Genomic DNA, 26675 nt, shown 5'->3' with positions numbered 1-26675 from the left:
ATCAGGGTGCGTCCCTCCCATCTGCTCACCACAGCAACATAGCGGCCTCTATCATCAATCACTTTGGACTCCACCTCCAGGGGAAGAGACATGCGCACCATGATCCCAACCCCCCGGGATCCCGAAGAGATCCCGGAATGGGCCACCATTTTGAACCCCTTTCTGTTTAGAGCCTGGCAAGTATTGCCAACGAGATGAGTCTCTTGCAGGAGGATAACATCGGGCACACAACGTTTAAACATTTGTAACACAACACCACATTTAATACGATCCCCCAGCCCATTCACGTTCCAACTTAGCACATTTAAAGTCTTACCCCCATCGTCAAAGATGCCCCGTCCCAACCACCCCCCCCATAAAGCAGCCACTGCAGCGATGTAATCAAAACAATAATAGCCTCGCCATGAGAAAGGAGAGAGAGGAAAAGCAAAAGAAGAACACACAAACCAACCACCCCCCACCCTGCACCCCTGCATTAGACTAAGAAGCCCCCCCAACTAGCAGTGTGCCTGTCGCCCCGTATAAACTAACCTACAAAAAGCCCCCAGAGGAGAAAGGAGACATCCTATCACCCCCCGTTACCCTCCAAAGTTGAGAAAACAGGAGAAATAGAAAAAGAAAACAAAAGTCAGTAAATGATGGCATCCGCAGAGCCCTCCACCGAAAGAAGTCCAACGTGGCACAGTTTATTCCTGGGAGCCAGGACCGCCCGACGCCTCTTCCGACAGATCCTCAGGAGTAGTCCGACGCTGAGGCAAAGTGTCCAGCCAGTCCCCAGCTGCATCCGGCAAGTCAAAAAACAGCGTTCGAGCGCCATGCTCTATTCGAAGTTTCGCTGGATAGAGCATGGAGTATCTCAGCCCCATCTCTCTCAGTCTCCGTTTGACACCCATGAAACTTTGTCGGCGCTTCTGTACAGCCTGAGTGAAGTCGGGGAAGAAATTCACATCAGCATTCTGAAATTTCAACGGACCGCCACTTCTCGATGCTTGTAGGATCGCATCTCGGTCTCTGTAGTTAAAAAGTCTGGCAATGATAGGGCGCGGGGACGCACCCGATTTCGGTTGGCCACCAGGCAGTCTATGTGCTCTCTCCACCGAGAAGAACTTACTCAGGCCCCCGGGAGCCAAGTGCTTCACCACCAGTTCCTCCACAAACAAATCGGCAGCGTCCTCCTCCGCACCCTCCGGCACACATGTAATGCGGACGTTCTGGCACCGTGCCCGTCCTTCAAAATCATCAAGCCGGCGGGCAAGCATCAAATTAGCGGCCTTCAAGTCCCGAACCTCCGTCTGTACATCAGACATGTCAGTAGTCAGACTCGACGTCTTGATGTCGAGTGACTTGACCCTGTCATTCGTCTTCCCGAGGTCGGCTCTGATAAGGTTGAGCTCAATCGTGAGGGTATCAACCTTGTGGGACATCACTTCATGTTGTTTGTGCATCTCAGCCTTCACGCCCGCAATGGCTCCCATCACGTCCCGAAGGGTGGGTTCAGCATCTTCCGGGGATACATCCCGATGCGAGTCTTTGGTATGGTCCGATGCGCCAGGTGAACCTTTGGAGAGAGAGAAACGTTCAGGAATGGTGGGCTGTGAGAGGGAAGGTTTCCTGCTGACCCTCGGAGGCTTCCCTTTGTCCGGGTCTCCTCTGCCCGCCATGATGGGCGGCGGGGATCGTGCGACCCGAGACGGGGTCAAGCCAACACTACCACCACCAGACGGTCGAAGTCAACAGTCACCTCCACCGTCCCTAGGGTACGTCAGGCCTCCAGTCAGAGCAGCACTGTCACCGGCCCTTAGCAAGGCAGCTCATCCCCTCTCGAAAGGCCACCGCACAGGAGCGCCGCCGCCGTCCCAACAATGCCAGGCTGTTATGGCGTCGTCGTCACCAGGCTTCACGACGGTGTAACTCAGCACAGGAAGCTCGGATCTTCAATCGGAGAACGGGCGCCGCATCAGCATCAGCACCGCAACTGATTCCCACCGCCGTGGGACAGGATAGTTAACAGGATCGATACGGAGGATCGGAGGGTCTTCGGAGCTCCGAGCTTACGCGGCCATCTTGGTTGCCCGCAAAGCTCCTCCCCCCGTTTCACAGCTTTCTTAATGTTCCTGCTCTGTTAAGGGAACAGCAGCACAGTGCTGATGTTCACCAGGGGGCCGCAATTAAAGGTCAGGAGGACCTCATGCAGCCCCCGGGCCATACTTTAAGTATCAATGGCTTAGATAAAGAATACTTATTTTTTTTCTAAACTGGTGTGCTATCCATTTGTAGTGTTTTCACTGTGTCACTGTATATATGCACAAATGCCTTACACACTGCCTCTGAGATAAGCCTGCCTGCTTATGTCAAGCTACCCAGGGGGTGAGCAGGGGTTATTTTAGAAGTGTATCCCTCTTACCCTGACTAGGAAGAAGTGTCTCTACTTGGAAAAAGGTACAAGCCATTGCCAACTAAAGACCCTAATTTCTAATAAGGATTCATTCACTTTCACTAATGGCAGGAGTATCCAAAACAAATAGCACAGGTGTGGCGAGAACTGTTAATATCTTTTAAAAAAAAGTACTGCATCTTTGAAAATAATTATCGACTACGACTACTATGGGTTCTACTTTTAACTAGGGGGGGGGGTGTAAAATTAGCATAATTTGATTTTAAACAATTACACAAAATTTTCCAAAAGTGAAATTGATTTACACAAACTGAAATCCATCATTTAGCACTATACTTTTTTATTGGGAAGTTTTATACAGCGCAAACTCGACTCGAAGGTATCAGAGTGCTTTACATTAGCACTAGTTGTTACAGATGGGCACATTCATTTTGTTAGGCACGGGGAGATAAAATGATTTTGCCTGAATCACAGGATGTTGAGCGTCCCTGCAGAGACTCGAACCGGGTTCCCTATTTTCGAGACCGACCACTCTAGCAGTTAGGCTATATCCTCTCCCTATTGCAAAATTTGTGATGGGAGGACATATTTAAAACTAAACAAATAATGTCCACAACACAATTACTGCAAACAGCTGATGCCAGCCCAATTACATGACTTGACATCATTTCAGGAATTTTGGATAGTAATAACAGGAAATTCCAGAAATTACGCAAATTACACCACCGTAATTAAAATGTTGCCAGGGCCCACTTGTAACATTACATGCAATGCAGGTCTGGTTCTATGCTAACAAGGGCATTGCTTGTGCATTAAATGCCGTAGAGTGCGTGGTGAAAACATAGGAGGTAATAAGGATGTGTTGGATTCCACTGGCCCAAACACTGCAGGAACGATGTATGCCCAAATCCACTACCCCGACTCAAATGCCTCCCATGAGATAGATAGCCATGAGAGGACACCCGAGCCCAGGGCAGGGGACAGGAAGACGAAAGGAAGGGACGTCAAAAGAAAAAGGCTTCACCCCTGTGCTGGACTGGACAATGGGACTTGACTACCTCCTCCACGCCTCTGTACCCACAGAACAACACACACACAATTACTCTGTGTCCTATGCTGATATGTACCCCTTAATCTCCCAATACCATAACCACACTCCACCATGCAATGAAAAGACACCTCCTTACTTGAAGACTTGTACAGGATCTGCCTCGGGAGGTCTGTGGCAGCAGGTAGGATTCAATCTCCCTTGAAGTATGAGTTCCCAGCACCAGATTGGGGTAGGAGATAAGGGGACTGCACTCGAGGGTGCTTCCTGCCAAAAACGGTACTTTAGGGGGAAAAAGCCTTTAGACTCGGCATAAAAAACCCCCAATAAATGTCTCTGCGCGCATTTACAGTCTCAAAACGGGAAGGAGGTCACAACAAAACAAACGAATCCCTCGTCCTGGATCAGCAGCTCCTCCGCTCTCCCAGCGTGACTGAAAGCGCCCAAGCGGCACACAAGGAGGCGAATAGCCTACTAAACACGCGGAAGTAGAGGGCGCTGCTCGGGATCCATGCAGCAAGGACGCCAGGTGTAGTTGCTCCGGACAATTACTGACTGTCCTCCTGAGAAGTCGTAATTCGAGGGGACTGGAGCCCCAGTTACCATCGATAAACAAAAATACAACAGCGCTAAAGGTTCAGGATTACCGGATCACAAAGGCAGACAAGGGAAGGGGTGAGGAGGGGCGGGGCGGGATGTAGAATCTACTAAGACGACTCCAATGAAAGGGAAAACACAAAACAACCAGGGAAGGGACCAGGCAAGGCAAATAGAACAAATGACTCAGGGGGAGTCCAAGGACAAGGAACACGAGCCCGTGAACCAATTTACTCTCTAATAGCTTAGATACCCCGACCCAGCACCTGGAACCCCAAGCTAAAAGATACCAAGCACTGAATAGAGGAAGGGGCGGTTCTTTTATCCCCACAGAGTCAATCATGTGATGGTGGAGTATGGCCATAGAAGACAGACTAGACCTAATTCCTAACAGTATCTCCCCCCAATGGTCCTCCCCACCGGACGGGGTTTAGAGGGGTGCTGTCTATGGAACAAACGAACCAGTCGTGGCGCATGCACACTACCTGCTGGCTCCCATGTCCGATCTTCAGGCGCATAACCCTTCCAATCTACAAGGTAGAAGAGGCGACCTCTCCTCCGCTTGGAATCCAGTATAGCCTGAACCTCGAACTCCTCTTCCCCATCGATTAACAAGGGAGGGGGTGGTGGCAGAACCTGTGTTGTCGGTGTGTAGGGTTTCAACAGTGACGTATGAAACACCGGATGGACCCTGTACTCATCAGGCAGAACAAGCTTCATGGCCACAGGATTAATCACCTGCTTTATAGCAAATGGTCCCACAAACCGAGGCTGCAATTTACGTGACCCTTGCAACCTAAGATTACGCGAAGCTAGCCACACCTGATTGCCCACCTCATAAGATGGAGCGGGGACTCTGTGTTTGTCTGCCTGAGCCTTCATGGTGACTTTGGTTGCCTGTAACCGTTCACGAGCCCTGTCCCATATTCCCCCCAAGGACCTACAGATATCGTCTATGGCTGGCACATGCCCATTAGGCTGGATGGCTAAGGCCCTAGGATGGTAACCCAATGAACAAAAAAAAGGAGTCATACCCACTGCAGAATGCAGACTGTTATTGTAGGCAAACTCCGCAATAGGAAGAGCCACCATCCAATCACAAGACAATGACGACACAAGACACCTCAAATATTGCTCCATAGTCTGGTTCGTCCGTTCAGTCTGACCATCTGATTGCGGGTGGTACGCAGATGACAATCGTACCTCTATTCTCAGCACAGAACACAGTTCCGTCCAAAAATGAGACACAAATTGTGCCCCCCTGTCAGAAACAATCGCAGAAGGCAACCCATGGATCCTAACTATGGATGACATAAATACCAAAGCCATCTCCCTGGCAGTAGGAACCTTAGGTAACGGGATGAAGTGTGCCATCTTTGTGAACAGATCTACTACCACCATTATGGCGGTATGTCCTGACACAGGAGGCAGATCTGTCACAAAATCCATACTTATGGTGTGCCAGGGAGCAGGAGGAACCTCTAAGGGCTGCAACAGACCAGATGGCTTGCTATGGGTAGGTTTGCTAGTGGCACAAATGGGACAAGCGGCCACGTAACTCTGTATGTCCTTAATCAGCGAGTCCCACCAATACCATCGCAAACACATTTCCCTCGTCTTTTGCATCCCCGGATGTGCTACCAGCGAGGAGGAATGACACCACTCCAAGACTGTCTTTCTCAAGGCAGGGGGAACGAACAAATGGTTCCCATGATACAACAACCCATCCTGCATCAATACCTAGGGTAAAGCCATCCAAGGGGCCAAATCCAATTGCCGTAATTGCCCTTTGACTAGTGAGGGAAAATCCTCAGTGTGTGTCACCCCTACAATCTTCTCTTCACTGATCATAGGCCTGTCTTCTTTCACTCGTCTCTCCTCCTTACTTCCCACATGTATCCTAGAAAGGGCATCGGATTTTATCTGTTGTGCGGCGGGTCGATAGGTGATGACAAAGTCATACTCGTTAAAAAACAAGACCCACCGCATCTGGCGGGGTGTTAACGCCCGAGCAGACCGAAAGAATTCAAGATTCTTATGATCAGTATAGATCGTAACTGTGTGTCGAGCGCCCCAGAGATAATGACGCCACTCCTCAAAGGACAATTTCACCGCCAGTAGTTCCCTCTCAGCCACCGTATAATTACGCTACGCAGGCAACAGGGTCTTAGAAAAAAAAGCAATGGGGTGCATCTGACCCGTTTCAGCGTCCCTTTGGGACAACACCCCTCCCACTGCACACAAGGAGGCATCCGTTTCTACAAAAAACGGTAAGGCAGTATCAGGATGCACCAGAACAGGAGCGGATGTGAAGGATCGTAGCAATTGCTGAAAGGCATCCTGGACTTCAGTGGACCAGACAAAGGGAACACCCTTCTGTAACAATCGGGTCATTGGGGATACGATCTCAGAGAAATGGGGGATGAAGCGCCGATAGAAATTGGCGAACCCCAGAAGAGCCTGGATCTGTTTGACAGTAGATGGTATGGGCCAGGTAATTATAGCCTCAATCTTTCTAGGGTCCATTCGAATGCCCTCTGCTGTGATGATAAACCCCAGGAATTCTACCTTCTGAGTGCCGAACTGGCATTTCTCCAGTTTGGCGTACAGATGATGGTCCTGTAACTTCTGTAACACCTTAGATACATGTTCATGGTGTTCAGCCCCCGTCTCTGAGAAAATCAATATGTCGTCCAAATAGACGATCACGCTTCTGTCCAGATATTCCCGGAGAAACTCGTTAATGAAGTATTGGAAGGCCGCTGGCGCGTTGCACAAGCCGAACGGCATCACGCAATACTCGAATAGGCCAAATTTGGTCTTAAACGCCGTCTTCCATTCATCCCAGGGTCGGACTCGAATGAGATGGTAAGCACCCCGCAAATCCAGTTTGGTAAATAGGGTTGCTTTGCGGAGCTGGTCCAGCAACACGGGGATAAGTGGAAGAGGGTACCTATTCTTCACGGTAGCCTTGTTTAGAGCCCTGTAGTCCACACATGCCCTCAACGTCCCTTCCTTCTTCGGAATGAAAAAGATCGCTGATGACACAGGCGAGCAAGAGGGACAAATAAATCCCATCCCCAGCATCTCCTCCAAGTACTCCTTTAGATGCAACTCCTCGGGTTCAGAGAGCGCGTATATGCGACAAGAAGGCAAAGGGACGCCGGGTACCAAATCGATTTTACAGTCAAAAGACCGGTGAGGAGGGAGTCCCTGTGCCTTAACCTTATCAAAAACACCCCGAAAGGCGGAATACTGAGAGGGAACCGACATCACCTCCACCCCTGCACAAGAAAAAGGAGGAATCCGTTCGCTAGCCTCCCTGTAACAATGTGTACGGCAATGTTTGGAGTCTATAGTCACCAAACGTTGCACCCAGTCGATCTTGGGGTTGTGTTCCTGAAGCCAAAGGACTCCTAACACCAAACCGAAAGAGGGGGCGTCAATAAGGTCAAAAACCACCGACTCCGAGTGACCATTCTCACACAACAACACCACTGGTTCTGTCTGGCATGTAATGGAACCCGAGGTTAGTTCAGTCCCATCGATGGCTCTCACAGGCTCTGGCTGTCTTTTATATTGACATGGGATTTCTAACTTTTCCGCCAACGAGATGTCAATGAAATTCCCAGTAGCCCCGGAATCCAACAAAACAGACACAGGTACACGCCTACTCCCAGCCATCAAGAGTTGTGCCGGAATAATGAAATGTCTTGGCACCTGATCTATCACACCCAGAACCTCATAAGTCCCCCCTGCTCCTCTTTTCAGGGCTTGACTACGGTCCACCTGTATGCAGGCTACCTTTTTATCGAATGCCTGTCCGGAGGGTTTAACAGGACACTCACGGGCAAAGTGCCCCCCTTGGCCACAATACAAACATAAGTTCTGTTCCCTCCTCCTTCTTTTCTCTTCCATGGTTAACGAGCCTCTCATCCCCCCTATCTCCAAAGGCTCAGGAGCAGGCTTATGTTCTCCAAAGGGTTTTGTTGTTTCTGGTTTCGTGTAACTCCTCCATGGTCCCTGAACCCGACTACGGTCACCCCGCCTCTCAGTCAACCTATGGTTTAACTTCACCACAAGATCTATAAAGGCAGCACAGTCGTCTGGAGGATCAACCACCTGAGATACCACATCTTTCAGCTCGTCACACAAACCCTGATAAAACAAGGAGGTTCTTTTGTCTGTGGGCCAATGAGTCTCTGACACCAACCTATTGAATGTCGACACATAGGTTAGCAGATCCTGTTTGCCCTGTCTTAACTTAAGGAGCTCCGCATCGCTTGCCTGCATGAAAGCATGTTTAGCAAACAGGCCTCTCATTAATTCTTTAAACGCCGAGTAATCGTGCAATACCGGAGCATCACTTTCCACAAGAGGAATAGCCCACTGAGCTGCAGTGCCAGCCAAATACGATATTGTAAAAGCCACTTTAGCTGTATCATCCGGAAATGCGGTCGGCCTGCACATAAAATGCAGTTGGCATTGAGTCATAAAGGTCCTATATTTATTGCTGTCTCCCATGAACCTCTCAGGGGGGGCTAATAGAACAGGAACAGGCGTCGTAACAGTAACTGCTACAGGGGCTCCCCCCTCCGCTCTCTGTCCCGTCCCGCCACCATACTGAAATGTGGCTGGTTGAATGATAAAACCCTGTCCCCTATCTCTCAACTGTTCTCTGGCCTTCACGGCCCCTAGCTCCTGTTTAAGTCCTGCGTTTTCCTGTTGTAAGTCCTGTACCTGAGCCTGTAAGGCAGCTACCGCCCCTACTATATCCTGCATCGTAGGCGTCAGTTCAGCTCCCCCCATGGGTCCACCCAAGTCTTCGTCCATACCTCGTCCGGGCAGTGTATTTTATCGTGGGCTAGGTACTCTGTTGGATTCCACTGGCCCAAACACTGCAGGAACGATGTATGCCCAAATCCACTACCCCGACTCAAATGCCTCCCATGAGATAGAGAGCCATGAGAGGACACCGGAGCCCAGGGCAGGGGACAGGAAGACGAAAGGAAGGGACGTCAAAAGAAAAAGGCTTCACCCCTGTGCTGGACTGGACAATGGGACTCGACCACCTCCTCCACGCCTCTGTACCTACGGAACAACACACACACAATTACTCTGTGTCCTATGCTGATATGTACCCCTTAATCTCCCAATACCATAACCACACTCCACCATGCAATGAAAAGACACCTCCTTACTTGAAGACTTGTACAGGATCAGCCTCGGGAGGTCTGTGGCAGCAGGTAGGATTCAATCTCCCTTGAAGTATGAGTTCCCAGCACCAGATTGGGGTAGGAGATAAGGGGACTGCACTCGAGGGTGCTTCCAGCCAAAAACGGTACTTTAGGGGGAAAAAGCCTTTAGACTCGGCATAAAAAACCCCCAATAAATGTCTCTGCGCGCATTTACAGTCTCAAAACGGGAAGGAGGTCACAACAAAACAAACGAATCCCTCGTCCGGGATCAGCAGCTCCTCCGCTCTCCCAGCACGACTGAAAGCGCCCAAGCGGCACACAAGGAGGCGAATAGCCTACTAAGCACGCGGAAGTAGAGGGCGCTGCTCGGGATCCATGCAGCAAAGACGCCAGGTGTAGTTGCTCCGGACAATTACTAACTGTCCTCCTGAGAAGTCGTAATTCGAGAGGACTGAAGCCCCAGTTACCCTCGATAAACAAAAACACAACAGCGCTAAAGGTTCAGGATTACCAGGATCACGAAGGCAGACAAGGGGAGGGGTGAGGAGGGGCGGGGCGGATGTAGAATCTCCTAAGACGACTCCAATGAAAGGGAAAACACAAAACAACCAGGGAAGGGAACAGGCAAGGCAAATAGAACAAATGACTCAGGGGGAGTCCAAGGACAAGGAACACGAGCCCGTGAACCAATTTACTCTCTAATAGCTTAGATACCCCGACCCAGCACCTGGAACCCCAAGCTAAAAGATACCAAGCACTGAATAGAGGAAGGGGCGGTTCTTTTATCCCCACAGAGTCAATCATGTGATAGTGGAGTATGGCCATAGAAGACAGACTAGACCTAATTCCTAACAGGATGGAGGGCGGACTTCAGTGTGCGCGCCAATCTAGCAGAAACAGGACCGCCCGCCACTGCGGCGGTCGCATCAGGCATTCTCAACATTGCGGCGGATACTGCTGGCTGCAGCAGCCACATAATGGTGGAATGCCATTTGGTGCATTGCCCTGCACAATGTGTTGTGTGGGGCAATGTAGGGGGGTCCATAGGTACCCCCCTAGTGCAGCCCCACCTCGCCGGGGGCCCGCAACGGGCCCCCACAGTGAATCCCTTTTAGCCTTTCTATTGCGGCATCACAGCCATGGAAAGGCCTTGATTTCCACACATCCTAATTTGGATGGTGGTGCCTGCTAGGCATCGCCAGCGTATTGTGGCCCAAGTCCGCCTCGCCGGCAATCAGAACAATTGCCGACCGGCGGAAAAGCGGCAGACGCACTTTGTGTCTGCCACAGTACCTCCCGCCATTATGGCGGGGTAAATCGGGTCGTGATGGCCGGCAGATCCCGGCGGTGGCCATGCGCCTGCCACCCTAATCAGCCCCTTAGGGTCAAAAAAGTAGGTATGCTCATTTTGTAACAAAGAATGATTTAAATGTGCAGCTAACAAAATGTGTGCTCGATTGCCATGTTTTACAGAGACTCACGTTAAGAGGTCGAAGAAGGGAACTTTCTAATCTCTGAAGCTTTTTCATAAAACAGATCAGCAAACATGGGACTAAAGGAGAGCTGATTTTGCAAGTTGTCTTGTAGGACAGAGGGAGAAATGTGGCATTGCACTTCTGTTTACTTGCTACATTCTGAACAAGAAGTACTGATCACTTCCCTCTGTGACAAAACCGAGCAAAAGCATTAGCTGTGCCCTCTCGCTCCATAGGGCACCATGCATAAGAAATACATATAAGATACTGGGCTAGGGGTGAGGTTACACACATGGACCGTTTGCTAAGGGATGATGAAACAAAGAATTCCGACACAAGGCCTAATGGCACAGTTAGGTAAATGGAGAGGCTTAACATGACACTACATTATCCCTAACAGACCAATGCAGCTCTGCTGGTATCATGATGTAACACAGGTATGTTAGACTAAATTAAAAGGGTGTGAAATAAAATATTATATACTTTGCCCAAATGTGTATAATAGCTATTGGCTTAATCATAATATTTACAGTTATTCTAATAAACATAGTTTGTGGACAAATAGTGTATGATAAATACTAATACATTATAAAAGACTAACTGCTGTGTATGTGTTCTGATTGGGAAACATCATTTACCACGAAGGACTTACCACGCATAACGTTTACCACGGGTCACTCACCACGCAAACTTCTTTTGAACGAGGGTGCCTTCAACGACCGTCTTTACCACGCGAGTGGTATTCCTTCTGCCTTTACGATCTGCGTAGGCTTGGGGGGCGGGGGGCGGAGAGGGGACGAGCTGGAGGGGCTGGGAGAGGAGTGGGGGGGTCTCCCCCCCAAAAAAAACAAGCGGATATTAATAAAAAAATTAGAAGAAAACTTATAAAAAACGCTCTACAATGCCTCAAAAGGAACACGGAAAGAGCCTCACCGTCATAACAGAAGTCCTTTATCAGTTTTGATAGACGTGTTTTGACGCTTGTTTCCGTGGTCGGTGGATGAAAGGGCTGATGGTGAAAGACGCACAGGGGACAGATAAGAATCTAAACTTTGATAATAAAGGTATTATTAAGGGGCATTATGAAAAAAAGAAAAATAAAATGTAAGGGAATCTGTTGTTTTTTATTGTTTAAAACATCAATCTTTTTCCTTCGTACTGCATGTAGCCTATCACTATCATTATGTCATTATGTAAATTTCAATGGGACGTGAGATGTTTCGTAACGTGATTATTGCGGTGTAAAAACATGCGTAGTAAAATGCTGCGTGGAAAAGACACATGCGAACTAAAATTCGCGTGGTAATGCCATGCGTGGAACTTGTAATCGTGGAAAAATCATATATTCGTTCTGATTTCGGGGCTCGAAGTGTGATCTATGTACCACCTGCAGATACGTTATACTGAAAAGTTTTGCCCGTTTCCTAACACACCTCTATACATACACATAACTTAGTAGGACAGAAGTGACGGCACCTGCTGGTTTTTATTTTCTTTGAAAAGGTCACAGTTCACTTTTTAGGCTCATGAAATGTACCTGGTGTGACCCCCGATAATTTGGGGGAAACACAATAATGGAGAAAACATTGTGAGTTACGGAAGTACATTTTAGCTGCTCAGCATGTCATCTGCCTGATATGAACAATCGCCCCACCCCCTAGCATTGTATAACCTCAACCATGACAGTAAAGTTCCGCCATATATTTGTTCCTGTCACAGCACCAGCGGAAGTCACATGTGGTTTCTGCATTTTTTGTGCAGAAGTGGTTGATTTCAATCAGGTATTGCATTTACATGTCTGTCTATGGAAAGTTAAAAAGGTGCAGAGACAGCTCACTTTCAGATGAGGAGAGAAACCACATTTAATTTCCACAAGGGTATTTAAAATGGTATATATGTTGATCAAAGTCAGAAAGTTAAAAATATGTTTTCTGAATTCCTAGTGGAAATGGCCACACATATCATTACGTTTACAGGTGATAGGGCGGTCACATATTTATTTAAACAAATCCTGATAGATCAGTAAATAAATGGTTCTTCAGAGCAATGAGAGAAATGAAATACTGGGTAGCAAGATTATTCCTTTCCATTTTTTGCGAAATTGACACTGATTGTGTCTTCCTGTGAAGTGCACACTGCCAAATGAATGTTTTCTGTGGGTGTGGAAGAATTTGCAGGGCAGATTTGGCGCTTGTGAAGAAGTTTTGTGTAGGATTACTTGAAAATGAATAGTGTGAGATATTGGGTAGTTGGTTGACTGGCGTGTGAGCCCTGGTCAAACAACAGCCACAGTCCCTTGCAGGGTAAACCACAAACGTCACTAACCTAGCTTGTGTTTGAACCCTAGAGAGCTTGCCACAAAAAGGCTTAACTTAGAGGCAATGTGTATATTCTTTATGCAGCACACAAACCGCCAGAAAGGGAAAACATAACACAAGAAAAATCCCAAACCAATTTAGAAAAATAGTACATTTTAATAAATTATTTGCTACCAAAGTGACAAAAATTCAATCAGTACAACTGAATGTATGATTTTTTCAATATTACGTGAAATCTAGCACCTAAAAGATCAAATCGTCAACCACGAACACCTAGTCGCGCTAGACCAGGTTAAATTCAAAAGTTAAGGCAAACCACAATGGAGCGCGGTTTGGATACAAGAAGTGGATTGGGCCCGGTCGGCAGTTACGTTGGGACTTAGAAAAATTCTTGCAGAAAAATGTCTGAGAAGGCAAAGTTCAGAGGGGTAAGACTACAGGAGGTGTCCGAGATGGGGCCTTCATCATCGGATGTCCTTGAGTCATGGTGAAGATTTCTATGTACGAACTTACTCGCTGAAATGGAAGTCGAAAAATTCTAGAAGGACGAAGAAGAGAGCTGCAACCGAAAACAGTTCCACAAGGTTGAATACTCCTTTGGTGTAGGACTGCTAAAACTGATTTGCTGATGTGAAGAAGAACGTAGTGACTTTAGCCACATAGTCAATCCAACCGGCGATGCACCTCAGGCAGATGTGCGAGCAGGTTGGTCCCGGGCTCCTACTGGTTCTCAGTGCACTTTTTAACCACATTTTGTCCAAGTCCTCAGTTTTGTAAATTGGCCATCTGGACCCCTTTGGCATGACAGCCAAGGATCCAGGACTGATAGTACACGTCTTGGGGATTCAGGATTCGATCAGACTGGGTCCAAGTATGGGTTCAAAGGCTCTGAACAGGAAGCCAGCAAACTAGACCTTGAAGTCACTTCTGCTAGTCCTGTGTGCAAGTGAATATGCAGGGATCAACAGTAGGACTGGACTCTGAGGGTTTAATGCAGGCTCCAGGCAGCAAAGCAAACCTTTCAGGTACAGCAGCAGACTGGCAGAGTGCTCAAAAGGCCACAGCAGCAGGCAGTCCTCTGAGAGTTCTTCCACAGGTTCAGTAGTGAACTGAAGAGTGGGTCTAAATGTCCTATTTTTATAATCTGGTGCTCATCTTTTGGAAGATGTAAAAAGCTTCTGGAAAGGTTCTTTAAAGTGTGTCGAATTTCCTGACTCCCTGCCCTGGCTCCAAGCTGGCTGCAATGACAATACAGGTTTGTTAAGCCCTCTGTGTAAAGGCAGGGCACTGGTTATTTAGGTGTAAATGGGGCTGTGCTCAGCTCTGGCTCCTATCCTGCCAGCAGATTGCCCATTAAGGCACACCTAATCCCTCTGTTTTGTGACTGTCTGGGAAGAATTCGCAAAGTCTGTCAGCTGCACCCAGTCATGTGACCCAAGACAGGCTGCAGACACAAAGGATAAGGGCAGTAAAATGGCAATTTTTTAAAAGTGGCGTTTCAAAATTGCAGTGAAGAATCCAACTTTGCCGTTAAAGAGGGTTTATCATTACAATTTCATAGGTACCAAACATGAAATATCTACCTGCGACATGTTTAAAGTGCGTCTTAAGTGGGTGGCTTAATCAGTGCTGCAGGCTATTTAATTTACTGACCCTGGGTACCTGTAGTATCACTTTACTAGAGATAGTAAGTAAATTAAATATGCCAATTTGGTATAAGCCAATTCTACCATGTTTAAAGGAGGGATCACAAGCACTTCAGCACTGGTTAGCAGTGGTAAAGTGAGCTGAGCCCTAAGGCCAACAAAACAAATTTAGCAAAAAGTGGAGAGCAAAAGCAAACAAGTTTGGTGATGACCCTGTTGAAAGGGCTAAGTCCTTGAAATAGAATAAGGATATACAGCATTTTTAAATCAATGACATTTTTAATTAATAGTGTTTTCTGGGAAATTGTCTGTGGATCTCAATCTTCTTATCACATAGACTATACTGTAGTCGTTATATTAGCATTCATTCTGGCAGAGCAAGCTACGGGGGATGTTTCTGTGTGAGCAAATTATTATAAACTGAATTTGAAATGTTATATATTGAAGCTAAATTTGTCATTTGTTTTTACAGTTTTTATTATACTGGTGAAGTGAGCGATAGAGTTTTGGGGGTTTGGGGCAATGCATCGTAGACTCTCACTGTGTTTGCCTTCACCTGCCCAGGGCCAATGTTACCACATTGGCCCAACAGGAGGTGCCATTTTGAAAAGGCAGCATGTGGTGTATAGTATTCTTCTGAGCTTATATTATAAGTAGTGTCATGGAATGTGTATTATAAAATGTGATGATGTAGTGGGAGAGAACCTTGGAGTCCGTTGGTGCTAAACTTCTGGGTACTTCAGGCCTACTACATGCTGTCATCGTTTGCAACAATAAAAAAAACACATTTGGAATTAACATCAATGGCCGGGCTTCACATCTTTTTACAAATTACAATTGAAATGGATCTCTTTTGTGTTGCGCACTCATCACATCTATGCTATATACTTATTTATACTCTATCTGGTTTTCAAAGATAGATGTCATCCTAATCACTCTTCCCTTTACACCACAATGTGTTCTACACGTGCATATTAGTGCAAAGTCTATCATGTCCGCCCTCATTGTGTCAGACTCATGGTAATGCTATAAGTAGTTGACGTTTACTTGTCTACTGCTGGCAACATTCTCCGTATAATGACTCTTTAATGTTGTTACAAGTCAGATGGTAATATTCTCCTTCTGTTTTCCTTACATGTGTTCTTCAAACAACATCATGCCCTTGTCCCTTTGCAATAAGCAAAAACTCTTTTTTTAATGTATGCATATATATTATTGTGATGAAAAATGTATATGGTGCAGATAGTATTTTTCCAACAAATACAATATTGACTTATATAACTGTAATAAGAATGCATTTTGATGTAATATGTTTTTTATTGAGACACTATTTTATGATACGTAAAGACTTGATATTTAATACAATTAGACATTTTTATATAAAACAGTGTTTAGTGATAAAACAGCAAATTGATAATCTCTGGATTATTCATCCCCTAAATCAATATATGGCATACATCAGTATATGGTATAAATGTTGTGAGTGTGCGACACAAAAGGGAACCCTTTCTTTTGTAATTTGTAATGTACCCTGTCCCTTTTGGTTATAAGATTATCTCTGCCTTATTTGTGGACTTTATATCTTCACACAGGGCCAAAGGCTTCCTGTTGGTGCTATTTCGTATAAATATAGGGCGAGGGCATGGCTGTGCTGATCATTCAGGCAGACCAACTGCGGTGGAAGCTTCTGTATGAGCTAATTGTTTTAAACTGAACTTGAAATGTTTAAACTGGAATCTGAACTTGGAACTTGTTTTTGCAAGACCGGGGAAGAGAAGTGTTCAGAAGAAGTTTCTGGGGTGGGGCAGTGCATCATAGAATCTCGCTATTTTTGCACCTTCCTGATGCATGTGAGGCGGACATTATCAAGGACCTTTACTGCGGGACCGGAATTACTGCATCCGGGATACTGCTTCCTATCAAAGACTCTTTACCTGCCAAATACTATGTTCAATATAGGAGGAAGTGCACTAAACTAAAATCCAAAAATTACCTGTTATGAATATATGAAAGATTATCAAATTGAACATTCTGTATTTACTTTTCAAGCCCTGAAGAAGTCCCTGGATGGGACGAAACGCATTGGCAGTTTCAAAAGTGGTGCTTTCAAAAGTTTTTAAAGAATGAAAAATAAAGAATAAACTGAAATCGAACATCGACTCGTCTGTGGAACAAATCCCTTTGAACTGTTTTTTGAATTTACTACAAGTTGTGTACAAAGTGTGCCGGGCTATCTTGTGTTTGTATATTGATGAATGCTAGGTTCTTTGAATCAGCTTCTAAATTTAGGAGGTATAGGGAATTGTGCTTCCAGCCCGTGTCTTGCACCTTTGCTCCATTAATACTGACAGGGACTTTGAGACTAGTGCAGGCAATTATGCTTTGATTCCCATTTCCTTGCCTTGTTGAGCCATTTTGAAAAGGCAACGTTCTAGTCTTTCTGTTGGTGCTATGTGGGATTACTATTTTGTTTAAAATAGGGTTGTGGCGCAGACGCACAGCGGAGATGCCACTGGTATGCTAAAGGAAAGCCCATCTGAGCCCGTTCTCATCCCGACCACGGAGAGCACCAGGGATGCTGCCAGTCCCTTGAAATGGGGTGAGGGTTACCTGCACTGCCAATGAGTTGCTTGAATCAGAAGGCAGATGATTGGGGAGTGTGCAATTTCTTCGACTAATTGTTTGGGTCCTGCAGCCTGCGGGTAGTTGTAAGGGAGTCCTGCTGTTTCAGGATACAGTGACTGGAAGAAGAAGTACGGCTGATGAGGGCCTTGCCTATGCGTAGTGGAAGAATTACATTAATGCAACCTTAATAAATATGTGTTCCCTTCATAAGCATGCATTACATATCCGCAATCTTTTAGAGGAGTTTCAGTTGGTTGCCTTATTTATGAGAGACACTTGGATGGGGAGCACTCTGTCCCAGATTTACAGCTAGCGTTTCCAGAGGACTATGTACATACATATCTAGCTAGGGATGGCGGAAGGGTTGGGGGTCTGGTAATTGCTTTCAAGAACAATTTCAAAAGGTCCACCTTCCAATTGGAGAATTTTAAAGGGGCAGAAGCATTGGGTTATTACATCTCTTCCTCCTCTCAATCCTCATTTTCAGACAACTTAATCTATCAACCACCTGGTTATGCGGGCAAGTTATTTTTATTAGCCTTTTGGATGAGGCTTTGACCTCTAAGGTATTGTAATATGCCAACTTTACGGCACTCGGAGATCTAAATTCACATGTGGATGACACTAGCAATTCTATAGTTAGATCATTAGTTAAGGTCTTCGATTCTCTTAAATTGACTTTGAGCCTTACTGGACCAATTCATATTGTAGGATGTACTATTAATATGATTCTTTCTAACACTAATATATTAGTGGAAAATCCATTGTAGGTTGTGTATTCGGATCATTGTATGATCCAGTTTTCATAGGCTTTCAGTTTTAAAGATGGGCAGGAATTTCAGGTGACAGCGAATTTGTTTAGAGCATGAAACAAAGTTAACATCCCAGGGTTGAGAGATGCTCTAGACACTACAGTTCTTTCTATGATGGAAGAAGTCAATAATTATATCATAGTGGTTAACCAATGGTTCCTGGCGGCCTAGAATAAACTGGCTCTCCTAAACAATCTTTACTAAGCAAAGGCGAGCCCCTTCTGCCTCATGATTCTCTGCCAGTCTCACTGAGGGTCGAAAATATCATAAAAAGTTGAAAGATTATAGAGGAGACATTACTCCATAGCATATAAAACAATTTAAAAAGAGGCATTAAACAAATACCACATGAACTTAAAACATGCTCAGAGTAACTATTATACTTTGAAAGTGAATGAGGCTAATAACAAGCCAAGAGAGATTTGTAGGATTGTCTATGATTTTTTGCACCCCAAAGCAGCCTCTCCTCCCCTTAATCTTACGTCGAACTTATGCACTATGCTTGGAAAATTGATAAAATTCAGCGCAATCTCTTATCTCAGGTATGGTCTTCAGCCGAGCTGTTGCCTCCAATGGAGCAGCAGCCAGCACCAGAATGTGAAATTTTGCAATTTAAGCTGATTGACCATGAGGACTTAAAAGCAGGTATTTTAAATTGTAGAGCAGGTTCTCCACTTGCTCCATGCGAACCTAACATTCTGAGACAGGTTCTCAATATTATCAATCCAGTTTATGCCAAATTGTTTATTAAATTGTTATGGATGGGTCAAGTTCCTATTGTCTGCAAAGAGTGGATTCCCTTCTGCAAAAACCAACAGCAGATAGGTCAGTGTCATCGAATTTAGACATGTCTCACTTGTACGTACAGCGCCAAAAAGTTTGACATAATTTCGTCAAAGCATAATGATCAGAGTTTGTGGAGAATGTCTAGCTGCTACATCCTTCTCAATCTGGCTTCCTCTCACAACACAGTACAGAGACAGCTCTGCTGGAAACAGCGAACTTCATTCAGTTGTTCTTGGATGAGAGCCACAATGCCGCCTTAATTCTTTTAGATCTCTCATTGGCATTTGACACTGTTTCCCATTATATCTTTCTGCAACACCTATCGGCCGTTGGGGTAGGAGGGTCAACCTAGAATTGGTTCTGCTCGATTTGGGATCATAGAGAGCAGGCAGGTTGCACCCTTACACTTTGGACACTAAGACTCCACAACAGGGCGAACCTCAAGGGTCCTCAAAGAGTCTGACATTGTTTAACAATTTCATGTAACCTCTTGCCATCTTAGTGGAAATAGTCAGCATTAGGATCATCTCATATGCAGATGGCACTGAGCTCCTGCTACCCTATGAGGATGGCTCTAAAACAGCAAAGTATGTATTTTCGGTCTGCATGGGGTCTGTGATGAGTTGGATGAGAATTAAAATTTTACAGTGCAATCTAGACAAAACAGAAGTTTTGTGTTTTTGTTTAGATCCTGTACCTGGGTGGGTGGGGAGTTGGCCAAGGAAGGCTACGGAAGAACACCCTTAATTGTCAGAGGTTTTTACAGAAATTTAGCAGCATTACAATTCAGCTACAATTGCAATAATAAATCAATAGCTTAGTATTTTGTGCCAAACGTACACAAGAATATAAAAGATGATAACTGCTGCATATATAGTTAACTGTTAAATATCAGGACATTGGAGTGTTGACATCTCCATGGAAGACAATGGAGCAGCAGTGGACTATAAACACTTTTCAATGTCCTAATATTCAGCCAGGGCTAGCTTTAGGGCAGTTGCACTGGAGAGGTGAACACTGACCTCAGGGAGGGAGCGCAGTGTTTATCAGTAACTTAAACGCACCTGCTGCAGAGTTCCTCCTGCATCCAGCTTTCAGGCAGCAATTAAAATGTCAAGATAACTCTTGTGATTAATGTTCTTTCTACAGAGTCTTGTCTAGTGGCAGCTTTGACTCTCCATTAAGTAGTGCAGGGGGCTAATATGCCTGCTTCAAAGAACAAATCTGTATTTTATGTGGATAGCTGAGTAGATTATTAAAGCCAGCCTTTACTAGTGCTGGTAAACAAATGAAATGTATATGAGAGAGAGGCTATGGACAGATGAGGGGCACTTTTGCTGGGTGGTAGTGAGGGAGAAGGAGATCATGGGGGGTGCCAAAAAGATTGGTGTACCAAGCTCTACTAGCGCTAACCCACAACCGATGTCAGTGCAGGGAAGGGTGGTGGGGCCCTGTGGAAGGGATTTCGACATACATCTATGAGGGAAAATTAATTATTTATTTCATTTACCCTCGCGGTCATATGTTGAAATACCCTCTCCGCCCGGCCCCACCTCTCTTAGCTCTGTATACAGCCTCTGACTCTCCCTTTTCCATTTCTCTGTGTGGATTGTGCAGAGGAATGAGAGAGCAAGAGACTGTGGAAGGGAAAAACAGAAAGCTTTTCCCCTTCTCCGCCTCCTGCGGTTCACAGTGTCAGGGGAGCTGCAGTTGCAGTGAGGCAGGAGTTCTATTTAGCTCCCTTGTCTTACATTTGCTTTGCCAAATGAATAAAAGCAGTTTTGTGGAACCAAGGGCAAATCAGGGGCTGACTTCAGATACCTTTCACAACATGTCCTTGTTAGACAATTACTGCTAAGGTCTGTGCTTGCGAATAGCTTTATAGCCCACCATAGTGGGTTATACCGCCCAGTAAATCCCCACCCCTTAGTTACAGCCCCCCTTGGCTTTGGCTAGGGCCTAGAACACGACAGTGAGCCTCTAAGGATCAGCTTAGTCTGCTATGGCAGATTACAAGGCTGTAATAGAGATTAACTTGTCTCGCTGTTTGACATCTAACTCTGAGTTCGATGCAGTTCTGTTACCTAGTTAGTCTTCCAGGAATGAGTCAACAAACTAACGATTTAGTCATTATCTTTATTAAAGATTAAAGTCCATTTATATACAGTGTTATACTATTGGCTTATGAAAATCAAAGGAATACAATATGCTGTCTTTATCCATTTTCTCCTGGAATACTTATGGGTGAATGCAAATATGGAACAACCTGGAATTATGCCCTTTGTAAGTAGGCTCGATTTAATTAGTTGCTAGTAAACTTGCAATGCGGATTCCTGTGAAATCTTACTTCATTAATAAGTGGTCATGGGGAGAACTCGGCAAGAATTGCTTTTACCCTCTTTATGAATAGTCTTAAACATAGATTTGAAGTAACAGATGTTTGGGACAATTCTAGAACTACTAAGAATAATATTAAAACTTTAATGCGCTCTGAATACAAAGTTACGCACAGGTCGACGGTACCCCTTGTGGGATGCTTTATCTGCTCTTGGAGAAAAGGGAATCAGACAGCAATAATATAGAAAGAACCTCCCACTCGACCAACAAATGTTTTAACAATGGCTAAAAATAGCTCACACGAGCTATCCATTTGTAGTGATTTAACTAAATGCACATACAGTGCATGACTTCAAATATGGTATGACTCATTTTATATTGACTTTTTATAGTTTAGTTGCACTATTTATAAACCATTTTGTTACTTATATTTTCGTTAAAATAGAGCAAAACGAATGCAATATTTAACATACAATTAATCAAAAAAATGTGTAAAACCCCTTACAAGAACACAAATGTACAACCTCACACACAGTCACAACATCACCTACATAATATTCCAGCTAGCCAGGCTTGCACTAAATAACTCTTTTTGAGAATATTTCCTTTATGTTCCAAGGTTAGGCTGCCAGCTGGAAAATGTATCAGGCCGACGTACGTTTCAGTGGATTATTAAACCTGAGTCCGCTCAATTTCTTTATTTAAAGCAGCGGGGGTGGTAAGGGGATCAGCACAGTAAAATCCTGTTGGTTGCGTGTAGTCTGTGACGGGACTAGAGGTCCAAACTGGGTGCCTCTGAAGTTATGATCAATCAGAACACTTATTCGCATGTGTTGTACGTATTACTCCTCAGAAATCTTCGAGGATTCCGAGGCTTTTTTAGCGAAATTATTCCCTTTATCTTAGATTTAGCCCACTCTCACAGTAGGAGGCTGCTATTTAGATATATTGTTGCCATATTAAGTCCAATCTTTTCTCCTAATACTGGGATTTAGTCTTCTCTTCCTCGGCATTCGTTATGTGTCCTATGTCCCGTCCACTGTATAACAAAGTTATACAGTGGATATACACTAACACCTAATGTTGGAAGAATATTGTAGTTTAGTTTTCATTTGTGTGGCCACAATGTCACTTGACAAGTTGTAGGCAGCCACATTATATGAAAATTGTGTGTATTTGGCTCCATTATTTTTCAACAAACGTGTGAAAAAACAGGAAGATTTATTAATGCTTCTATAGAATCTCAGAAGTGGATAGTGTGTAGTCTTGACCATGGAGCCCATTAGTGGCGGCACGTAATGTTGAGTACTGGTGCGGTGGGCACACACAAACACACTCTTTTCTACATGTGCACACACATACTCCCAGCCATCCATATGCACACTCACTTACATCCATCCATTTACCAGCTCACACACACTTGCCATTCACAAGCACATACCTGCATACATCCATTCAGAGCATGCTGCACAAAAACACATACATTCATACATACATACACATACAGACACACGCACAAACCCAACATTAAAAGAAGAAAAGGTTACCGGACCAGCAGTGACCTCAGACGCGGGGTGGAACCCTCATTGGTTCCTGTAGGCTCCGGAGATGGGAAGACAGGAAAATCCCTCCTGCTCTCTATGTCTGTCTCTTGTCATGTGTTAGCCAATGAGAGGAGGACTTTGCGTTACTTGTCACAGAGTTGGATGGTGTCAGTGAGGCATGCTGACACCACCAGACTCTGTGACATTCAGCCTGTGCACTTCAGGGTTTAAAACTGAACTACCCTGGCCCAAGTTAATCAGTGACACATCACCTCCACACGGGGTGAGTACCTCACAGCACTTTGCCGGGCTGCGGAGGTCACACTCACAGGGCTGTGACGTCTTTAGCCCAGCAATGATTGGCTCATGTAGCAGGGTACCTGCGCATTTAGCGCATGTACTGCTCCTGGATGCCTGACTGAAACATGAAGAGTGCCTGTCCGGCTGACCTTTGCTTAGGCTGACAGACTCATCATTGGTTGGAAAGAAGTGAGGGGATGGGGCCCCACCACCCTCACCGACGGACCGCGCCTGGAATCAATTAATAAATAGTATGTCTGTGTCTGGCATTTGAGAGCTAACATCAAATTTTATTAAGAATATCTTTATCAGTCATGATGTTTTGAATGTAAAGAATGCAAGATGGTGTCTCTGAAAGGGGAGTCTGATCACTATACAATGTGTGACATGTATGGATATTCTTTTTTAAACCTTTTTCAGATGCCAGAAAGGATGGTGACTGACTCTGTATTCAGGACTATCTACTGGTAATACGAATAGTTGTAATTGCTGCAACGTTTAGCATAATTGTATAGTGCACTGAACACTAATTATAGTTGTACCTACTTATATATTAAACTGTATCCAGATTTCCACCAATGGCTTGCAATTGGTTAAATAAGTTTGTTTTTTGTTTTTTCATTTCTTTAGGAGAAAATAAAATATTTTTTAGGAAACACAAAAATATTTTTTCTGAAATATAACTTGCCAAATCAGTGTGTAAAATGGGATGAAGTATTTAGTAGCTATCTGCACAGTTCGCCCACACTACTATCTTGCAGAATAATTTGCCTTAAAATTCAGTTTTGCTTTAATTCTAAGAGAAATGTATATTTTTAGCACAATTTTCATAAATGTACTTTGAAAGTTTCTCAGCAGAAATCCTAGATACTGCATACTTCTTAGAAAATGTTGTTTTTAGAGAGATATTTTCAGTATTCATGTTGGTCTTGGAATTTCCTTTTCGGCGTCAATCTTGTGCTTAAAATTATCCTCTGCAGAATCAGGAGTTTCTGACTTTTGAAGTATAGATGTGTTAGACTTGGCACCATTGGTGTGGGGCTCCCTTGCATTTTTGCTGTTGCCTCGTGTATTTTTGCTGGTGTTAGATGCTTTGGGCAATTGTGCCACTGCTGTCGAGTGCCACAGTGCAAGTGCTCCCTATTGTAAAATGAATGCATTAATTGGTGATTTTATGATTGGTTGGTTAGGTAGTACAGTGCACCAGGAGTGCCCAGGGCTTGTAAACCAAATGCTGCTAGTGGGCTTGCAGTACCAGTTGTGCCACCCACAGAAGCAGCCTGTAAAAGTGTGTCTAAAGCCTGCCATTGCAGACCCTGTGTGCAGTCTGGTACTGCTATGCTGACTGGGCAAGTGCACCCACTTGCCAGTCCCTAAACCTTCCCTATCTTTCATATCAGACACCCCTATGGTAGGCCCAAGGGCAGGGTGCATTGTAAGTATAAGGTAGGACAAGCCCTGATGTATGTGGCATGTCCTAATAGTGATTTACAGCCATTTTCGTTTTTCACTATTGCAAGGCTACCTGTTCTCCATAGGCCAGAATGGGCAGTTAGATTATCCCATTTTATAATCCTAACTGACTCAGGGAACATGGTAGGAATTCAAGTTTAGCATGCCTGAACTCAGAATGACAAAATAATTTTTTAGTGAAGTTGCTTTTAACATTTTGTGTTTGAAAACACCACTTTTAGAAAGTAGGTATTTTCTTGTCTAACCTTCCAAGCCTGCCTCTGCGAGGTTGTGCATTCCTTGTTTGGAGTTTGAGTGACCTGGCTGGGGGATTCCAGGAGACAGGATGAGTCCGCCCAGTTGTAAATAGGGAGATCTGCATCTAGATGGGAGGGAGGAGTTGCACCTGGGACCTGAATAGGACTGCGCCTGCCCCACACGCTGTCTCCACTCCCTGTGGCGCGTCTGATGTCTCTGCCCTGCACTGTGAAAGAAAAGAAGGAGTCATGTCAACAAAGTGCTCCAGGGCTGTGATTTCCCTCCACAATGCTGGCGCCACCTCCTGTGGGGCGTCCGATGTTTCTGCTCTGCACTGTGAAAGAAAAAAAGGAGTCATGTAAACAGAGTGCTCTAGATCTGGTTTGGACTGCGCAAAGGCCCCTCTGCCCTCAGAGGACATAGGATTTTGGGGTATGAATATTGGAACCCAGATCCCAAGATATTAGATCACTTTTGGACTGCAAGAAGAAACCTCTGCAGAGGAGAGGAATCTGATAAACTGAGGAGAGACTATTCCTAAGCTGAAGTGCTGCTTAGGGGATTGGCCTGTAGTGGTTTCCTGACTGCCAAAGAGAGGAGAAAGAACTTTGTGTGCTTTACTTTCACCTCGTGAAGGATCTCCAAGGCCTTGGAAAAGAGCGTGCCTCCTGCTGATGTCTCAGGGACAACAGACTTCACCCCCCAGCTCCCCAGAGTTCTTTTGGAAGTGCCTGCTGCTGTTTGGGGCCTTCTGAGGGACTGCGTGTCGCAAGGAGCAGGAAGCGGGACTCAACGAGGTAGAAGCCTGTTACTGCTGCTGCCGTCGCATCTCTGAACAAGGGTGTCGCAGCTGGAGCTGTCATATTGCACCCCATCGAGAGAAGCATATCACAACGAAGAGGAAGCATGTCGCCGTCGCTGCTGCTGCCGTCGCATTTCTGAACAATTGTCGCCGCTGTAGCTGTCGGATTACACCGCATCGAGAGAAGTGCCTCTCAACGAGGAAGAAGCGTGTCGCTGTCGCTGTGGCTGCTGTCGCATCTCTGAACAAGGGTGTCACCGTTGTCGCTGTCGCATTGCACCGAATCGAGGAAAGCGCCTCGCATCCCGGAGAAGCACACCGCCGTCGGAACTGCTGCCATCGCATTTCTGAACAAGGATGTCGCAGCTGTAGTTGTTGCATTGTGCAGAAGCTTCTCGCAAACGTCTGAGAAGAGTGTCACAGCTGAAGCTGGTGCCGTCGCATCGCTGAACAAGGGTATTGCCGCTGCAGTTGACGCATCGGATCGAGACTTCTCACATCATCAGAGAATCGTGATGGAACTGGTAGATCTTTACGTTGTTATTTCTTTCTACCAGAACTTTGCAACATTACTTGTTGTGGAAGCGCAACGCATTGTAAGGTACATTGACGCAAAGTGTTGCATCTTAAGAACTGACCTGAGCTAAGCTAAAACTCCCATTTTTAAGTATAGTATTGTGAATTTTTGTTATTTAATGGTCTTGTGTTAAGTCTATATAAAGAATACTTATTTTTTATATAAACCTTGTGTGGTGTGCATTTGTAGTATTGTCACTGGTTTACTGTATGTGGTCACAAATTCCTTACACACTACCTCTGAGATAAGCCTGTCTGCTCGTGCCAAGCTACAAGGGGGTGAGCAGGGGTTATTTTAGGAGTGTACCCCCTTACCCTGACTAGAGTCAAGGGTCCCTATTTGTCCCAAGTACCTACCTGTGCCAACTAAAAAACCCTAAATCTAACAAGATGCAATCCCTAATCAATAAAACTGAATCATTTTCAGCAAAAGCAGTACTTGCTTAGTTTTAGCCCACTTAAATGCCACACTTGAAATGAAACTCTAAAATTCAATTCTTTTCTGA

At 45.2% G+C, this 26675-nt stretch overlaps 1 protein-coding gene across 2 annotated transcripts in view; it reads left to right on the top strand.

Moving 5' to 3' along the window:
- The window catches only part of PSTPIP1 (proline-serine-threonine phosphatase interacting protein 1), a 527591-nt gene that overhangs the window by 311805 nt on the left and 189111 nt on the right, over positions 1-26675 (top strand). The window lies entirely within an intron of this gene.

The sequence above is a fragment of the Lissotriton vulgaris genome, chromosome 2_2, assembly GCF_964263255.1.
Source record: "Lissotriton vulgaris chromosome 2_2, aLisVul1.2, whole genome shotgun sequence".
In the NCBI taxonomy this organism is placed as follows: Eukaryota; Metazoa; Chordata; class Amphibia; order Caudata; family Salamandridae; genus Lissotriton; species Lissotriton vulgaris.
The sequence above is the reverse complement of the archived record's forward strand: the minus strand, read 5'-3'. Positions and strand labels throughout refer to the sequence as shown.